Source organism: Zootoca vivipara, chromosome Z1 (genome assembly GCF_965207765.1).
Source record: "Zootoca vivipara chromosome Z1, rZooViv2.hap1.1, whole genome shotgun sequence".
NCBI classification, from domain to species: domain Eukaryota; kingdom Metazoa; phylum Chordata; class Lepidosauria; order Squamata; family Lacertidae; genus Zootoca; species Zootoca vivipara.
Genome location: NC_142583.1, coordinates 41,690,874 through 41,711,120, shown reverse-complemented (window position 1 = coordinate 41,711,120; position 20,247 = coordinate 41,690,874).

Genomic DNA, 20,247 nt, shown 5'->3' with positions numbered 1-20,247 from the left:
GCTTTCTGGGATTAAAATCTTTATTGATTTGGTGAAGAAATTGCTTCCATGCTTCTGCTAAGATTACACTGATGTGCACCTCAACAGTGATTATTGCTAGGAGGGGCTTTCTGCAAAATCCTTCAATCCCTATACCCCTGTTCCAGCATGTTTTCAGCAGTATACAAGTTTATCCATTCATTCAACTTATTTATATGCTGCTCTTCAAAATGCACTCTTTTCATGGACACTTACAACACATACATTTTAAAAGCATACAAATTAATAAAAAATACACTAGTAATAATAGAAACAGTGTCTTATTAAAGTGCCTAGAGGTTTTACTACAATCATGCAATATATAAATCTTGTTAAATAATAAATAAATAAATTTCATCTGTTATCTGGAATAAGGGGGCTCACTGTTTCTCTCAGGACAGAATTCCACAACCATGGGTCCACCACAGAAAAGTCCTCATCCCTTGTGGACAAAAGTGCCCTTAGCACAACCCCCCCCCACTCCTTTCCCCTAATCCTGACCCAAACATGCTGCAAAGAAAACTTCCAGCAAAAGCATAGGATGGTTTGGGCTCTCCTTTCACCCAGAAGCCACTAACCTCTTTTTGTTCTTCTTCCTATCTCCTATATTTTGCAAAGGTGGCAGCAGCATTCTGTCTTCTTTGTGACTGTTGGTAGGCAGATGCCAACCCTCTTTGTGATGGTGTTATGATGTAGAATTGGGCAACCAAACCTTTGGGTAAAGAAAACAAACCCCAGTGGGTGGCTGCTGAAAGGCACACTACTGCCACCACCTGTGGTATATTTCACTCGACTTCCAGTTTTGCGCCCACCCTGAAATAGTCTCTGAATTCAAGAACACATGACATGGGGAGGGAAAACTCCCCACTGCGGCATCTGGGTGCCCCTCCCTGGCCTGCCCCTCGCCCAGGAACAAGCAAAGCGTGTGCCGAGCAAGTGAGTGAGCAGCCAGCCACGTTAAAAGGCAAGGCGGCCTTTTAAGGCAACATGGGAGCCTCCTTTTACGGCGCTGCACTCTTGAAGAGGACCGTCGTCAGTGGAGGTGGCAAGGCGGCACTGCCCCCCCCCAGAGTGGAGCACCTATTGCCCCCCTTGCTATGCCCCTGTGTTTACCCGCTGGAATGGTACCTATTTATCTACTTGCACTTTTTGGCATGCTTTCGAACTGCTAGGTTGACAGGAGCTGGGACCAAGCAACAGAAGGAGATTTTTAAATTATAAGTTTTGCAGTGCTTTGCACATTATGATGTCTTATTCCATCATAATCATCATCACTTTACTATTTATACCCCACCCATCTGACTGGGCTGCCCCAGCCACTTTCGGCAGCATTCAACATATATAAAAACATAACAAAGCATTTAACATTAAAGAAAGCTTCCCTATACAGGGCTACCTTCAGATGACTTCTAAGGGTTATTTAGTTACTTATCTCCTTGGCTTGGAGGTCACATAACTCCATACCCGCCAACATTTTTTCAATGAAATTAGGGACTTCCTAAGGAAAAAATGGGACATTCCGGGGTCAAATCAGAAACCAGGACGGCTTCTGTAAATCTGGGACTGTCCCTGGAAAATAGGGACACCTGGAGGGTCTGTAAAAGAGAGTCTCTGTGCATATAAATGTACAAACACACACCTCCTCCAGGTGAGTGGGAATTCTGATTGGCCAGTGAGCACATCAGTATTTGGTTGTGGGTTTAGTGGCTTAATCACACTCTGTATTCACAAGTTCACTGAACACATGGGAGATAGATGTCTTACGAACAGACTGGATGTTTCTCCCAATTGTATGATTACAGTTAGTAGCTTGCTATTATCATTGACTCTCCTATTTCTTTTGATTTGAATGCTCCCCTTCTTATCAAGGTTTTTCACTGCCTGAAAGCTAATCTGCTGAAGCTCTGGAGTAGCACTTACTATTCCCACTTAAAAATTTTTGGTTGCTATGCTCCGATTCAAGCCCGTCTCTTGCAGTTCTTCTCCTTGACTCTGTCGGAGGCTAATTTAAACATTATGGCCCCCACATGGAAACGGTTGAGATGTCTCCAGTGGCAGTAGCCCATGTGATGAGCATAACGTTTAAAAGCTTTGCTGTGCAATGCCTGCACACCAGCTTTGAATATCTCTGGTAGCGGCAGCAGTGCTTTACAGACGCTGCAAGCTATTAGGGTAAGGAACTTTTAAATGTCATTTCTGCAGTATGCACCATCCCAGGAGGAATCGCCTATTTTTTGTACCCAGAATAGGAGCCAGTAAACCATAATGTTTAAAAGGAGGCACAGATAGTGTAGGACTCTGGGCTTAAGGCTGGCCGTTTCAGAACGATGAATATATTTAATTAACTGAATTTAAAGACGTACTGGCATAAATTCAAAGCAGGACAACACTGGATTCAAAGGGGACCTTATGTAATGTTTTGCCGGGGACTTGGTATGTGACAATGGGCACATGCCTTAACCTCAGTGATAGAGGTATGAACTGAAGCAAACAGGTGCTTTGTGAAGCTGGAATTAATATTTGAAAAGCACTTTGATTTATTCCCACATGAAAGGAGCTACAGAAGTGCAAAGCAGCATTTAAATATGCATGGCATATTGAATTTAGGAAAAACAGGATCTGGGCACAAAGAAGAAGAGCTTTGCTTCTATCCCAATCAAAGCTCTCATTTTCTCTGGATAATGCCACAATGTAAAGTCAAAGCTGATCGCTGAAGAATTGATGCTTTTGAATTATGGTGCTGGAGGAGACTCTTGAGAGTCCCATGGACTGCAAGAAGATCAAACCTATCCATTCTTCAGGAAATCAGCCCTGAGTGCTCACTGGAAGGACAGATCGTGAAGCTGAGGCTCCAATACTTTGGCCACCTCATGAGAAGAGAAGACTCCCTGGAAAAGACCCTGATGTTGGGAAAGATTGAGGGCACAAGGAGAAGGGGACGACCGAGGATGAGATGGTTGGACAGTGTTCTCGAAGCTACGGACATGAGTTTGACCAAACTGCGGGAGGCAGTGCAAGACAGGAGTGCCTGGCGTGCTATGGTCCATGGGGTCACGAAGAGTCGGACACGACTAAACGACTAAACAACAACAACAACATGCAGCTTTAAAGCTTTATGTGGCTTAGGAGCCTCGTACCTACAGGACCGCTTCTCCCGGTATGCCCCGCAGAGGACGTTAAGGTCCACAAATAATAACATACTGGAGATCCCGAATCACAAGGTGGTTAGACTGGCCTCGACCAGGACCAGGGCCTTCTCAGTACTAGCCCCGACCTGGAGGAACACTCTCTCTCAGAAGACTAGGGCCCAGAGGGAGTTGTCATCTTTTCGTAGGGCCTGCAAGATAGAGCTGTTCTGCTTGGCCTTTGGAATGACTCAGTCTGACCCCGGTGTTACCCTCTCCTAAGGTGGAATTTGCTGCCAAGAAGTGTGGTGAAGTCTCCTTCTTCGGAGGTCTTTAAGCAGAGGCTTGACAGGCATATGTCAAGAATGCTTTGATGGTGTTTCCTGCTTGGCAAGGGGTTGGACTAGATGGCCCTTGTGGTCTCTTCCAACTCTATGATTCTAAGGTTTTATCCTACAGATATTTAAATGAGGTTCCACTTGTAGATTCCTAATTTTAAAATTGAATTTCAACATTGCATTTAATCTGTATTTTAATTGAATTGTTTCTTTTATGCTTGTTTGATATTCTTGTTGTTAGCCGCCCTGAGCCCGGTCTTGACTGGAAAGGGCGGGGTATAAATATTATTATTATTATTATTATTATTATTATTATTATTATTATTATCATCATCCCTATTTTCATCGGAGAAATGTTGGGGGGAATGGTAATGCAAAAAGTCTAGCTGTTGGGCATGTGGAACCAGGCACACTGGTATTAGGGCATGGCAAGCAGGTATGATTCTGTTCCTTCTCACTGAATGCATTTGACAGTGCCTGTTCAATCCTAATGACAAATTCTCATGTGAGATCCTGCCTGATGTGTCTGACCAAAAATATAATAGTAAGTCATTAAACTAGTTTAGAAACAGAGGTGGTGGTTGGGTGGGCTACCAAAACAACAACAAATGGCCTAGCTTTGATCCTCTAATGTTTAGTTATGCCCATGAAATCTTCCACAACTTCTCCACTTTTTATATTTGACCTTTTCTTATTAAAAAAAGTTGTGATAATGATATATTAGAATCTTAAGCAGGCCCCACTGCTTTTGACAAGGATCAGCTTCACTTGGGATCTCATTATCAGGAATTCCCAAGTCGAAGGAAGCCCTGTGGGGCATACATTTGGCATCAATGCAATTGTGCACCCAATTGCTCCTTGGCAGTGGGTTTCATTCAGCTGCTTTCAATGGGGATTGGCTCTGCTCGCAAGCTCTGATCAGGAGCTCCCAAGTGGAACCAATCTTAACATGGCTTGCATTTATTGCCAAATTTAAACAACACCAAAGCAACGGAACACTTTGCAGTTCCCAATTGTTCCCTGACAGCTGTGACTTTACCTGTTCTACATCTGATGTCACATAGCATCAGGTGAGCGACATTGAGCATATATATATATATATATATATATATATATATATATATATATAGTTTCCCCCCACTTTTTGTTGGGTTTCTTGAATAATCAAAGTTGCTTTTGAGCCGGTCTAATGTCAATACTGCCTGTTTAAGAAAAACAGGTGCTGGTAATTTCTGTTTAATTGCTCACAGGCGTGGGCTCTACTCCATGTATATAAGGCTCTGTTGGAAAGCATTTTGTGTGGTAGTTGTGTGGGAGTATGGTGGGAGGTTTGGAGAGGCTTGAAGAGGCTTGAAGGGTTGGAAGGGTTGGAATGTGGGCATGTAAAGTTGCTGGGAGAGAGAGCGTTTATCTTTAGTTTAAAGTCTCTTCCAAGTCAATTTGTTTTTCTGTTAAAGAAAGCCAACCTTTTGTTTTTCTTCTGTATACTTTAAACAGGTATACTGCTAGTCAGGGGTTTCATGCTAGGTTGGGAAAAATATTTAACCTCTTGGTGGTGTATTTTAGCCAAGTCAACTTCTGTTTGCGTATTTTGTTTTTCTATAAACTCTGCGTGAAGCGTACTTTGAAGGGCCACTGGGAAACTGGGGTATATGATTTATGTTAGCACTCTTAATACCCATTTTTCCCCAATATTATTTCGCGATACTTTTCAGCATGCAAATCCTTCCAATCCAGTCTACAGGTAACATACCTTAATGAAATCAGAAGAAAATCATATCAAAACAAATCAAGCCATCAGGAGCTTTTCCATAATGCATTTGGTGGTAGATGGCCCTGTGGAAGGTTAGTCTAATGCCTGTCTCTCTTGCACACCTGTTTTTCACCACAATGTAGTTGGTGCCAGATGCCTCAGTGGGGAGCAGATGCCTCAGTGGGGAGCAAAGTGTGCACCGAGCTGCTGAGCGAGCAAGCTGCAGAGCGAGGCTTTTAAAAAACCTCACTCCGTGGCTTGCTCGCAGCTTGCCGGTGGCGCCGCTCTAGGGCTGGGATCCTCTGCTCGCAGCACCTTTACCTTTAAGTTCCATCAGCAGATTCACCAGATTCCCAGCTTAGTTGGATTGAGAGAGGTATGTTGTGACAAATTGAAGCACTTTTAAAATGTTTATTTCTGCCCGGCTGGCAAAGAGTTAACCCACCTCCAGCCTGACTGGCATAGAACTCTGATGGGGGCGGGACTGTGCCCGGTTTTAAAAAAGGAGGGAGAGTCGGTTTGGTCAGTTAGGAGGGAGAGGGAGGAAGGTGGGGTGTGGTGTTATGAGGTGGCTTGTTAGAAGACAGTGAAGAGGCTAGGACAACTTAAAGTTAAATGTTTGACTGAGTTTATTTTGTACAACTGGAACAAAGCTAATTAATAAATGACACGTTAAAGAATAACTTATGTTTTTAACACAATAAAACTTCATCTCTGTTTTTGCCAACAAGAGGTCCGTTTGTATTTTTCCAGCGAGGTACCAGGACTCACAGCCGTGGTGACTCAAGAGAGGACCAATCTCACTTCAGGCAGGGAGGTGGTGGTTTGTGTCCTGAAGTTACACGGAGGAGGCTTAGAAGGGTAACCTGAGGTGCCAAGAAGTTGCCAGAGTGCCTAGGGCAAACTTCTACAGTGGGGGGAATCCAACTGAGGGAGACCCTTTACAGGAGGCAAGAGGTTATTCCTGGGGGACAGCCTAGAGTTTCTTAAGGTACCAGGCCACGTAGGCTGGAAGGCTCTCCTTACTTAGAAACCCATTAGGAAAAGGGGGTTTATTTTTGAGGCGGCAGGACCAGAGGGTGGGTGTTTTCCCCTCTGGATTCCTGTGTCGCAGTGATAGTAAGGCAGAGTGGGACCAGGGTCGTCACATTTTTGGTGGCAGCGTCGTGATCGAAATTCAAAGCTCACGCGCCTAGTTTGGTTTGAGTCTGTCAGGATTTTCCTGTGAGGAAAATGACTCACGTAAGAAAACCCAGAGAGGCAAAAGGAGATGAAAGAACGGAAGGGGCTGAGGGAAGCCCAGGTTCTGAGGTAGAACTGATGAAACTACGAATTGAGATGGCCCGAATTGAAGCTGAGAGGGAAAAGATAGCAGCTGAAAGTGAGAGGGAAAAAGCCAGAATTGAAAGTGAGAGAGAGAGAGCTAGGATTGAAGCTGAAAGTGAGAGGGAAAAAGCCAGAATTGAAAGTGAGAGGGAAAAAGCCAGAATTGAAAGTGAGAGAGAAAAAGCCAGAATTGAAAGTGAGAGAGAAAAAGCCAGAATTGAAGCTGAGAGGGAAAAGATAGCATCTGAAAGTGAGAGGGAAAAAGCTAGAATTGAAGCTGAGGAGAGAATGCAGTCAGAGAGGATAAGGGCACAATTAGAACAGGACAGAATGAAGCTTGAAGAGATACGTTTGCGATCAGAATTAACTAGTAGCCCAGTTAATAATGATAGTATCGCAATTAATTTAAAAAGGTTCCCCAAATTTGGAAAAGACGATAATGTCGAATCGTTTCTATTTACCTTCGAACGCGTTTGTGTGGAATTTCAAATACCTGAGGAGAACTGGATGCTTTATTTAAGACCTCAAATTTGTGGGATACTAAGTGAAATTTATGCTGACCTGAGGGAAGAAGAGCTGTCAAGTTACCAAGTATTTAAGCAAAGGGTCAGGGTTCGATGTGGACTCACGGCTGAACAAAGCAGAAAGGCTTTTCGTGAGGCAAAAAAGGAACATAAAGAGACTTATGCCCAACTAGCTAGCCGCTTAGATAAATTACTTGACAGATGGATTCAAGGGAGTGGAGTGAAGGACTTTGATGAGTTAAAACAATTAATTTGTTTAGAACAATTTTTTAAGCAAATCCCTAGCAATTTACGTTGGTTCTTGAGGGATAAAAAACTGAAAACTGTGGCACAGGTTGCTGAGGTCTTAGACGAACTACAAGGAGATTTCAATGAAATAGCATTCCCAAAACACTCACAGAAGGGTAATCCATGGAGAAACAGAGAAAATAAAGACAGGCAAGAAAATTTTCCTGTCAGGGAATCAGTTTCTGACAAGACAGGTTCTAAGAAAATCACTTGTTTTTTCTGTAATCGTGAGGGCCATGTACGTGCCAGGTGCCCCCTGCTGGTTAAGTCGCAAACTACACCTACTGCAGCTAAACAAGTAAAACTGGTAATGCAGTCACAGGAAAATAGCTCGCCTCAGACAGAAGGCTCAGAGAAAGCAGACAGTCCAGCTGAGACTACTTCTAAGGTCTTACAGGTCTGGAGGGCTGAGCAGGAGTGCAACCAAGATTACATGGAGCCTATTGAATTAAATGGTCAGTCTTGTTTAGGTTTGAGGGACACAGGAGCAGAAGTCTCACTTGTCAAATCACAATTTGTTCCAAAGGAGCAGTACCTCAAGGGTCAGTCCTATAGTTTAAAAGGCATATGGGGCCCACATTTTGAAGTACCATTAGCTGAAGTTGATATTACCTACAAAGGATTTTGTGGCAAATGGAGAGTAGGAATCCTAAATGAATTGGAGGTACCCTTTTTAATAGGGAATGACCTAGCTAGTCAGAAGCACCGTATTCAAGTGATAACTAGGTCACAGTCTCAAGTCACTGAGAGTAATCCTCCTGCAGTTATAGAGTCACCCATAGAGCCTGGTGAGGATGAAGGGCTGATTAGCGTGCCCGTGGTCCAGGAGCACGGTGCCCAATTCTTGAGTGATCAAAAAGAGGATGAAACTATAAAAGAGCTGTGGGGTAAAGCACAAAGTCCTAATGCCGAAGTAACTGTGGAGAACCCCTGCTTATTTACCACCATTGAGGGAAGACTGTATAGAATTTCTAGGAGGAGGAAAACTGCTGTGGTTTGGGAAAGGAAGAAACAGTTAGTGTTGCCAAGAACTTACCGGTTGCAAGTGCTACAAATGGCACACGACGCACCCTCAGCAGCGCATCTAGGCATTAGAAAGACTAGTGATAGAATCCAAGCAAGATTTTACTGGCCTGGGATGGGCAAAGACATCAAAGAGTATTGCAAGTCCTGTGTGATCTGCCAAAAAGCAGGCAAAAGAGCGGACAAAACGCGAGGCTTGTTACAGTCTATTCCCGTAATTACTGAGCCCTTTTCCAGAGTAGGAGTGGACATCCTCGGGCCTATCTCCAGAGTTACAAAAAGGGGGAATAAATTTATTTTATGCCTCGTGGATTATGCTACGCGCTATCCAGAAGCAATACCTCTGAAGGACATTGACTCAAAGACTGTAGCAAAAGCCCTCATGTCGGTGTTCTTAAGGCTTGGATTCCCCAAAGAAATTATAACAGATTTAGGGACATCCTTCACGTCCAAGACCATGGAAGAGCTTTTAACTCTTTGTGGAATTAAGCATGTTAAAACTACGGCTTATCATCCACAGTCGAATGGCTTGACGGAGAAATTTAATTCGACCCTGAGCCGGATGCTAAAGACCTATTCCATCAATCATCCTAACGACTGGGATGAGAGGCTGCAACACTTCCTATTCGGTTATCGCGAAGTGCCGCAGGAGAGCACAGGGTTCAGTCCTTTCGAACTCCTATTTGGACGACAGCCACGAGGACCCCTAGACTTGATGAAAGCAGCGTGGTCAGGGGAGGAGCAGATCGACAGCCCTGATGTTGTGACGTATCTACAGGAGCTGCAGAGCGACCTTCAAGAGCTACGGGAGCAAGCTGCTCACAACTTGCAGCAGGCACAGCGTCGACAGAAGCAGTGGTATGATGCACACGCAAGAGACAGAACTTTCCAGCCTGGTGACAGTGTGCTCGTGTTAAGAACAAGACGTCGAAAGAAGTTGGAGATGTCGTGGGACGGTCCCTTCAAAGTGGTCGAGAAGATATCTGCGGTGAACTATTTGGTAGAGTTAGATGGGGAAGGGAACCGATGTAAAAATTTTCATGTAAATTTACTTAAGCCTTATTTTGACAGAAATAAGTTGGTGTTGCAAGTAAAGGGGAAGGTGACCCAAGGAATTCATTTAACTGGGTGGGGAGAACTAAGTAAGGGCACAACTCTAGCAGAGGTGTCATTCGATGAAAGTCTGACCCCAGAGCAAAAGGAGCAGTTAAAATTAGTCCTTGCTCAGTTTGCTCAGATCTTCTCAAACATCCCAGGGAGGACCAACCTAGCAACTCATAAAATAGACACAGGGTAAGCACATAAGTGGGAAGGAAAACATCATAGCGGACGCCTTATCCAGGTATTTTTGAGAGGTATAGGATGGTGCAAATTATTATATGAAACGGTAATATCCCTAGCAGAACATTTGTGCTTAGGCATTATAGTCTGACACATGCCAAACATGGTTTATCTGTGTACAAGTTTATGAGATGTTAATTTAGTTGACTTTGTAATATGAATGTTATAGAATGCATTGAAGTATTTTTAACCCCAAGCCCATTGCTTTGGCATTGCTCTAGTTAGTTAAGAGCAAGCCGACGCAATGTCTTTGTGGTGGGGGAGATATGTGACAAATTGAAGCACTTTTAAAATGTTTATTTCTGCCCGGCTGGCAAAGAGTTAACCCACCTCCAGCCTGACTGGCATAGAACTCTGATGGGGGCGGGACTGTGCCCGGTTTTAAAAAAGGAGGGAGAGTCGGTTTGGTCAGTTAGGAGGGAGAGGGAGGAAGGTGGGGTGTGGTGTTATGAGGTGGCTTGTTAGAAGACAGTGAAGAGGCTAGGACAACTTAAAGTTAAATGTTTGACTGAGTTTATTTTGTACAACTGGAACAAAGCTAATTAATAAATGACACGTTAAAGAATAACTTATGTTTTTAACACAATAAAACTTCATCTCTGTTTTTGCCAACAAGAGGTCCGTTTGTATTTTTCCAGCGAGGTACCAGGACTCACAGCCGTGGTGACTCAAGAGAGGGCCAATCTCACCTCAGGCAGGGAGGTGGTGGTTTGTGTCCTGAAGTTACACGGAGGAGGCTTAGAAGGGTAACCTGAGGTGCCAAGAAGTTGCCAGAGTGCCTAGGGCAAACTTCTACAGTGGGGGGAATCCAACTGAGGGAGACCCTTTACAGGAGGCAAGAGGTTATTCCTGGGGGACAGCCTAGAGTTTCTTAAGGTACCAGGCCACGTAGGCTGGAAGGCTCTCCTTACTTAGAAACCCATTAGGAAAAGGGGGTTTATTTTTGAGGCGGCAGGACCAGAGGGTGGGTGTTTTCCCCTCTGGATTCCTGTGTCGCAGTGATAGTAAGGCAGAGTGGGACCAGGGTCGTCACATATGTCAATGTACATAGGGCTGCCTCTGAAGAGAGTAGTTGTGGAATGACCACCAGTATTCTTGGAAGAGATTGATCGTCTAGATCTGCTACAGGCTGAGTTCAGGCACAATTTCAGAAATTAATCAGGCTTGGTAGGCCTGACAGATGGCCTTTATCACAAAAGAGATGGGGGAGTGTGGCCCTGTTACTTCTGCTCAATCTCTTGGCAACTTTTGATACCATTTCTAATACAGAATGAGATAAAGCAGGCATCCTCAAACTTCAGCCCTCCAGATGTTTTGGACTACAATCCCCATCATCCCTGACCACTGGTCCTGTTAGCTAGGGATCATGGGAGTTGTAGGCCAAAACATCTGGAGGGCCGCAGTTTGGGGATGCCTGAGATAGAGCTATCAGATCCTCTCTGGAGAAGCAATTCCACAATTTGGGAACCACTGAAGAAAACGGGGAAATCCTATCCATAGTAACCGCCCACCTAATATCAGATGAGATCATAGATGATCTAAACTAGTGGCAGCTTCACGTGGGTTTAATTTCCCAGGAACCCAAAGCACCAACAAACTACAATTCCCAAAGATCTTTGCATGGAAAACCTCCTGTTGATAAGGCTTTGGAGTAGCCTTCCATGTCACTATTGCAGAAAGGCAGGTTTTGAGAAAAGGGTTACTGGAGGTTATTACAGGAGGACATTAAGAATGAGCTGGACAGTTGTTTGCTTCTTTGTTTTGTTTTAAAGGCTCCCGCTTTTTCCAAGAATCCTCTGAAAAGCACAGGAACCTCAAAAACAAGAAGCCTGCTGCTCCAAGATGAGATAAAGAAAGTTCACAAACTCAAATCTTAAATCAGTAGAGTCCTCTTTATTATCCTGTGGGGTGAATATGACATATGACATAAAATAAATCTAACCCTCAGTTGTTTGGAGTCCCAACAGTGCTCCCATAATGGATCCTCTTTTGCTTGCCCATAAAGTCCCTGCTCCTGACTTTTTTCTTCAGCTGATTATTTCTTCAAGATGAAATCTGCATTTTAAGATTCTTATTTTATGTTGGTGCTGTCAAAAAGACAAGTGGAAGAAAGCAAAGCGGAGGGTGTTGATAGGGAGGGCATAAGAAAAAAGACAATTTTGGCTGCTAGGCAAACTTTTCCTAAACTTTTCTTCTTCAGATGTCTGAGACATTTTGCCTACTTTTTGCTCCTAGTACATCTTTCCGTGAGTTGGGAGTCCTGCTAATCATGCAGTTGGAATTCAGCCTGCAGAAACTTCTCACAGCTAGTAGAATTCATCCTTTGACCTTCCTCTGTCTTCCACTGATGCAAAGGACAAGGCTGATTTTCATTGGCGAAGGCAGCAGAAGTATTTAAGTGCAAATTATTTTATCCCAGCACATCTCACCAACTTTTCCCAAAAAAAGGCAGGGTTATCATGAGAATAGCCATCTAGCTATGCTTGTTTAATACTCCTGCGCCATTTTCACATCACTTCATAGATTGTATAAAACTCAGCCAGCAGTGCTCTATAATAATATGAAAAGAAAATCAGGCTTGCTGCATTGGGAGTAGAAGTCAGAAATGGAGACTGATTGCAAATCAAATATATTCTCCCCCCATTCAATCTATTTCGGTTAGAATTAAGCACCTCTGAAAAATAATTATGACCATGTAGGGAAAATAGCTGGCAGTGTGGTGGTGGTGGAATTAAAGTCACAGCAGTATGTGATAACAATCTATTCCAGAGCTTTATCCATTTCTGTTCTTCTTACAATAGGGGTATTTGAAAGAAGATTTGAAATGTCACCTATACCCATGAACTATTTCTTTCCCAATCATTCACTCTATGGATCCTGTGGCTAAATGACTTCATCTCTGAGAGCGAGATAAACTTTAAGTTGATTGCAACCATAAATGTGTCAAAAATCAATAGGTATTCAAGATCATTAAATATCGTGTACAGAGATCTTTACTAGAATTTGAGATGCTCTGCAAATATTGACAAAGTGTCATCCTAGGTGTTTTAAATATCCCAATCACAGAATGTTCACTTGATAAAAAGAAACAGACTGAAAGTGAAGGACCAGCTGTGTAAATACCATATTTGCATTTCTGGGCCAAGGCCATGAGATACCAGCATTTTACATATCCCCCAACTCTTCCAGAATTTTAATTAATACCACGCATATCTGACTGTCATTCCAACAAAACTAAAAGATATTTGAAAAGATCAAACACTGGTCAGTGTTAAAATAATTAGTTTTGATTAAACTCTGAAAAAGCAATAAAGGGGGAAATTAGCACTATTTTAATTGATTTCAAAGTCTGAATGCCAAGCGACTTTCAGGGTTTATATTTGTGTTCACTTTTTTTTATCATTACAACACCCTATGATAGATGCAGAGTTATTAATATAACATTTTACCTACAGCATAATCCTGTACATATCAGTAGAGCTCTCCACAGGAGGAGAGACTGTTCTTGTGCTCAAATCATGTTTGCTGGTTTTCCATGGGTAACTGTTCAGCCACTGTGAGAACAGGGAGCTGGACCAGAGGGGCCATTGGCCTGATCCAGCAGGCTCTTCCTGTATCCTTGGAAAGAAAATTTACAGTGTTGGCTAACAGCATTGAAAAGGTCTGATTTAGGTCATGTTGAAAAGTTGTACCTTGGAGAAGAGATCTGAATTTTCTGAAAGCCCAGCACCCCTCCACTCTTGTTCTGTATGGCTGAGCAATTACTATGGCTGCAGTCCTAAACACACATACTAGTAAGTAAACCCCATTAAAAAAATAGAGGGATTTACTTTTAACAAGACATGCAGGATTGTGATATAAGGTTAAGGATATGGCAGCAGCATTTCACCCAGCTTGGGCACTATGGCACAATCATGTACTGAACAGTCTGTTCAGACACAAACATCTCTTCATTTCTGGACAGGCTTCTAGATCTGTTCATCATCTGAGACTAAAATGGAGAATTTTCCTGACTTTTCCTGGACTCTCTCTACTAACATCATTCAATAGTGCTGACTGTGGTTGTATGGAGCTCAATGCATGCATTTACACATGCACATCCATGACTCCTATAGAGGTCTTTTCTCTAAATGTGCAACCCAACAAATCAGATCCTCCTAATCGAGGGTCCGTGTTGCATGCGGGCCCAAGCCCCCCCCCCCTCCTGGGGGGTGGGAGATTGAGCCCGGCCCACACAATGGCCCCACGATCACAACATGGCCTCTATTGACCAATCAGAGATCAGTGGTGTGATCGTAGGGGCATATAAAAGGTGGTGGTGCATTTCTGGGGATTCACCTGGCTTCGCAACGCCAAACACCCACCCACCCGCCCTGTATTTTAGCTGTCTGCTTTGGCCTTGCTCTGGACTTCGGTTCGTTGCCTGTTTTGGAACAGGGGCTGGGTAGGAATTTTTTCCATTTGGCAAATTGGCACTGGCCATTTGGTTTTCGCCTACCTCTTAGCAATCGTCACAACTTTTGTAAGGCTAGGCGGTTAGGCATTGGCTTATTGTGATGAGGGGGAGGGGAGGGGTGGCCATCACCTGCCCCTCCAGGTACAAGGGTATTCCAGTAAATGAATCCATGGGTCTGGATCTCATCTGAAGTCCTCTTGAGGGACTAGGGCCTGTTAGGATTCTTGCTCCGTGTTTGCAGTCATGGGATTGTTGTCTATCACATGATGGTGTATGTTTTCATTCCACAGTGTGGAAAGTGACGGAGACAGGATGTTTGTGTTACTGTGTTCCATGAAGTGGGACTATTGTCCTTTGTTCTTCTCTCTTTGCTGTCTGATGAGAAAGAGGAAGGAGCTAATCCTAATGCTCTGAATGTATTATACGTAAATAAAAGTAGATTAGCCAAAATGCTGTGCTACTGCATTTTGCGCAAACTGCAAATACTCTGCAGGATCCCTAAGCTTGCTAATGCCTTTTGGTATCATTCGCTGTGATGTTGGGGCTGGAGAAAGCTTTTGAAGCTCCCAACCAGGAGGGAGAGAACATGCTAGTCAGACATGTGTCTCTACCAGGGTCCTACATGAGAGTAGGACTATCCTAACAGGGCCATGCCAGGACCCAGCGGGAACCCCAGGGTGCCATCGACGGAGCTCCGTTTGGCTGTTTACCCTTCAAGACTGCAAGGCGGGCAAGAGTCAGATATAGTTATTGCCAATGCCTAAGCAACTGCGGCCCTCCAGATGTTTTGGCCTACAACTCCCTTGATCCCTAGCTAGCAGGACCAGTGGTCAGGGAAGATGGGAATTGTAGTCCAAAACATCTGGAGGGCCGAAGTTTGGAGATGCCTAGCCTAAGCCAATACCACTAACATTGCTGTACAGTGGTACCTCGGTTTACAAACGCAATTGGTTCCGGAAGTCTGTACTTAACCTGAAGCGTACTTAACCTGAAGCAAACTTTCCCATTGAAAGTAATGGAAAGTGGATTAATCCGTTCCAGACAGGTCCGCGGAGTACTTAAACTGAAAATACTCAAACCGAGGCATACTTAAGCCCGAGGTATGAGTGTAATCAATAAAGTTGTGGCCTAAATTTTTGCCCATTAACCTTAAACTAAAATTCTGTGTCAGTTTGTATGTATGTATACTTGGGGGTGCACCAAGGTCTTGACGTGCAACTGTTCTACTTACAACAACAGAACTTTAGTTAATTTTAGGCACTCCAAAGCATTAATTTGTGGTGTAACTGTGCTATGGCAACAGAAGGCAAGACATGGCAGCATAATTACCTGACAGGATAATTAAAGAGTCTACTGAGTTTGTGAAAATATTTATTAATGAAAACAACATACAAATATGTGTTCTATTAGGGAAAAGAGCTTGTAAAAATATGTATAGTACAGTATTCAAAAATGCATGCACAATTATGTGCTATGAGAAATTTGCACTAAAATGCTGACAAACATTGATAAGGAAAAATGCAGACTGATGTGGAGATGTGTGCAGCTGAATTGCAGATTGGGGGGGGGGAATGAGAACAGATTTTCCCATCCCTACTCTGAGTAAACAGGTATTGATTAGAGTTATGAATTTGGCGGTGCTATTCTGCAGGAAATGAACTGAGCATTCCAGTCTTGCATCAGGGTCTAAACCCACTGTAATACCTGCCAATGATTTCAACAGGACCTACTTCCAAATAAACGGACCAAAATAATTGCAAGCATGATTTTGGAAATGTTTAAAATCAGTTTTCAGGGGAGCTGTAACAGCTATTTCTATGCCAATACATAATTCTGAAATTCCTAACCCTTGCAAAACTATATGCAGTGCCCCAAAGAAGCAAACTAATGGCCACTTATTCTCCCGTTCGTGGGTTAAAGCCAGATTGTTACAGTGATTTTACTGAAAGCTTTTTCTTTTCATTTCACATAAGAAAGGATGTTCAATTCCCATAGCTTAACTGCATAATTCAATTTAAATTTGCATAGAGTATAAGGCTTTGAAAATACAATAGCTTTGGATTTGAATTCTCATGATCCAAGATATCCTCTCTGAAGACATTTCCACGAGCAGTAGAAACATACAGTAAATATATATAATCCTTGTGCAAGTTAAACTGCAAAAAGACCCCAGTTTATTTTATACTGTACATTTTATCTGCAAATCCCCCATGTTTAGAATGTATTACTTTTATAATATTTTTTGGCGCAATGTTGTAAAAAGTAACTAACCAAATAAATCAAACATGCAAATGACCTAATGCTGTGAGCTGCAGCTCTACCAAATAATAGTGCAACTTCACTGGTGAATTTTTTTAGTTTGTAGCTTTTAAACATAGGGTCTTGTATGTATTGCAGCATGTATTGACAGTCGCCATTGTTAGATACACCACAGTGGTGTACACACCAGAAAATTAATATGAATAGTGTGCAGCAGAACTGGGACTTGGAGAGTGCAGGAAATATATCACTTACATTTAGAAATGAATAAATCAGCCTGTTTCTAATTCATGCCAATCTCATGCACAGGACTGTTTTGTCTTGTTTCTGTATTAATTTTTGTTGTTGTTGTTTAAAGTCAAGGACCCCTGACAGTTAAATCCAGTCGCAGATGACTTTGGGGTTGCAGTGCTCATCTCTCTTTACTGGCCGAGGGAGCCGACGTTTGTCCGCAGACAGTTTTTCCAGGTCATGTGGCCAGCATGACTAAGCCGCTTCTGGCGAAACCAGAGCAGCACACAGAAATGCAGTTTACCTTCCCGCTGGAGCGGTACCTATTTATCTCCTTGCACTTTTTGGTGTGCTTTCAAACTGCTAGGTTGGCAAGAGCTGGGACCGAGCAACGGGAGCTTACCCCGTGGCGGGAATTCGAACTGCCAACCTTCCGATCGGCAAGCCCTCAGTGGTTTAGACCACAGCGCCACCCGCGTCCCCACTACATAGACATAGACACATGTCTCAGTTTGCACATTTGTGAGCCAAGAATGGTATAGCAAATTGGAGGAAGAGCAGAATACAAGAGAGAATCTTGCACACACTCTATGTGGAATAGACCCCTATCTTCAGTAAGGCTCAAGCAGTGATGGAGAGACCCATAATGTGGTCCTTGAGTCAAAATCCAACCATATTATTATGACTAGGGGCTGCTGCCCCTGTTTGCTCTGCTCACCAACTCTGCCTAACCATTACACCTTGCACCTCGCCAACCTCCCTACACATAGACCAGAGCAGTCCTTGTGTGCAAATTCACACCCCTGTTTACCTAAGCGGCCGCTGCAATACAAACTGATCAGGTGGAGGCCCTGAAATCTCTGCTCCTGCATTGTGCTTTTCTGCTTTGCTTTTTCTCCTGTTGGATCATGCCATTTAAATAAAAGAAGGAACTGTCCAGACAATGACAAATGTTGTTGCCATTTCTCATTTTGAATTATCCTTTACTGCAAGCACACTCAAGAAGAATGGCATTCTAAAGATAAATCAGGACATCCCAAGTTAACATTTTACAAACTAAATATTAGGAGAGATAATAAATCTCATACTTCAGACTTGGAGCCAACAACACAGACAAGGGTTTTTGGTTTGGTTTGGTTGCCTTTTCCAATACTGTGGCATATCAGAATGAGTTGTGCTCAAGTTGACCCTTCTGCAGTACTGCCAGCTGTCTGAATTGTGTAGAATGATCTGTGGTGAATAGGTGGGAAGTTGCCTTGTTTATTAAGGAATTAAGAATATTCATGCCACACTCTACTGTTTAAAAAACAATAACACCCAAGATGACTATTTTTAATAGAATAAAAACAATTGGCAAAGAACTTACATACATCAGTTTGTGAGAGGCAGAAAGGAGAGAAAAACTAAATAAAATAAAATGTGCAAAAAAATCATTGCTTCACTATTCTTGATATTTTCCAGTCTGTCCCAGCAAACTATGATATTACCAAGAAAAGATTTATCAACACCAATAATCAAATTAGGTCACACTGTCTCTGGAGATGAACCAGTGAATAAAGCTTAGTTTCAACATTTTTCCTTGGGCCTTGTTAAACGTTGGTCAGAAGGGCTCTGAAAGGTTTGTTGCACAAGGCTGGTTTGGGACATTTACAAACCATCCATATTGTTGATCCTGATATATGTACAAATATCAAGGGGTCACTATTCTGTGTATCTGCAGTCACCCCTTTTGGGCCAGACAAACCTTCAAAATTAATTAACCATGGACACAACCAGTTTCTCCTGTTTTAAAGAGAAGAAGCAGTGTTCTGAATACAGTACCTGGCTCTGTGGTAATATAATCAGTCACTTCCCTATTTTGTCCAGAGTTTTTACATATACACCAAATAACTTTAGAGCAGAAAAAAAGCACCAAGCATATATACATTTAATAAAGTAAGGGAAGAAAGATACTGTTTGCTATCAAAGGTAGAGTCTCTGAAGATAAGCGACCTCCTTCTGAGGATCTTTGGGACCTGGGTGAAGAGCTTGAGGCTCCACACTATCTTTTAAAAAACAACAACTCCCAGGTTGTTTAATAAATCTTAGAAACATTATTAATGGATGACTATCATGGCTACCTGAAGGAAAAAATCACGAGGGGAACAGAAAAAGCAGGGTGGGGCATACTTTATGCTTCAGTTGGCGTAGGTGCCAAAGAAAGAAAGAAAGAAAGAAAGAAAGAAAGAAAGAAAGAAAGAAAGAAAGAAAGAAAGAAAGAAAGAAAGAAAAGGAAAGGAAAAGCAGAAGCAGAAGGAAGCCACACTTGTTCCTTATTTTGGCTTCCCCAAAATAATCCTGAGATCTTATTCCTCAAAGAACTACATTTCCCAGCACTCATAACAAATTACAGTTTGTAATGTGTTTTAATATATGGTGTGAACACACAGTAAATCTTCCTCAGGTCACACATATTCACATGGCCAATGCAAAATGGATGCCACTGCCTTAAGCCCAACCTGACAGAGATAACCATGTATCTCCTCAACCGTACTGGAATTGTCAGTGGCATTTGCACTGGCAGTTTTTCATTTGCTCCTCATGTCCCTATGAGATATTTGAAAAAGAAAGAAAAAACTGAGCCCTTCATCTTTCTGTCAAAGGTTGTAAAGATTAGTTAATGTTTCTCTTTAAAAATGAGAGCTATTTCCATATGCCAATTCATGTATTGTGTGATGGTTTATTCAAATTCATATAAGTACTTCTGGACTGTTCTGCCGTCAGCTCATGGATATGAAGCAGTCATTCTCAGACTCCTGGTTGGCTGGCAGACCGTAAGGCATCCTAACCTGGATTTCCACTAGCAGAACATTTTTAAAATATGTATCTCTGTCTCTATCTGCTCTAATGTCATGCTTTCTTCAACTGGAAAGGACACATTTTCACTAAAATTGAAGATATGTGAATACTGGGAGAGATAGAGGACCTGAATTTTCATTCATTTATTCGCCTGATGACACACCCATTTTATTCTGCTGAATGCACACATTTCTACTGTAGCCTGAAACTAGGTCAATATTCTTGAACCAGAGTCCCCTGGCAGAAATGTAAAAAAAAAAGGATGTTTGAGGAAATATAGGCTGCTTTTCTACAGGGGACTGGATTTTAATATAAAAGTCATTGTTATAGAAACAAAAGGACAAACCCATGGGTCAAAGTCAAAGGCTGTAGTTTTAATTTTCCTTTGACTTGTTATATGATGTGTTAATGAAGTGTTGCCGCTATTGAGTTACAGATCACCATTCTTCTTTGGAAAATAACCGTGGAATCTGTTCACAGTAGCAAACTTATCGTGGGTGTTTCTCTCCTGCGTTATGCAGTTCAGCAGAAGGCTCATTTGTATCTATAAAACAAAGTTAAGTGGCTGTGTAATTATCCTGCTTCTGCTTCTATAATAGGACAATTACTAAAAGAACAATTCGATACAGATCTAGTGGCAAGTAACTCTCTGGCAAATTGGAACCTACGTTCACAGCCCAAGTTTCATCCACCATTTTTACCATGATGTAGTTTTCTGTAACTCTCT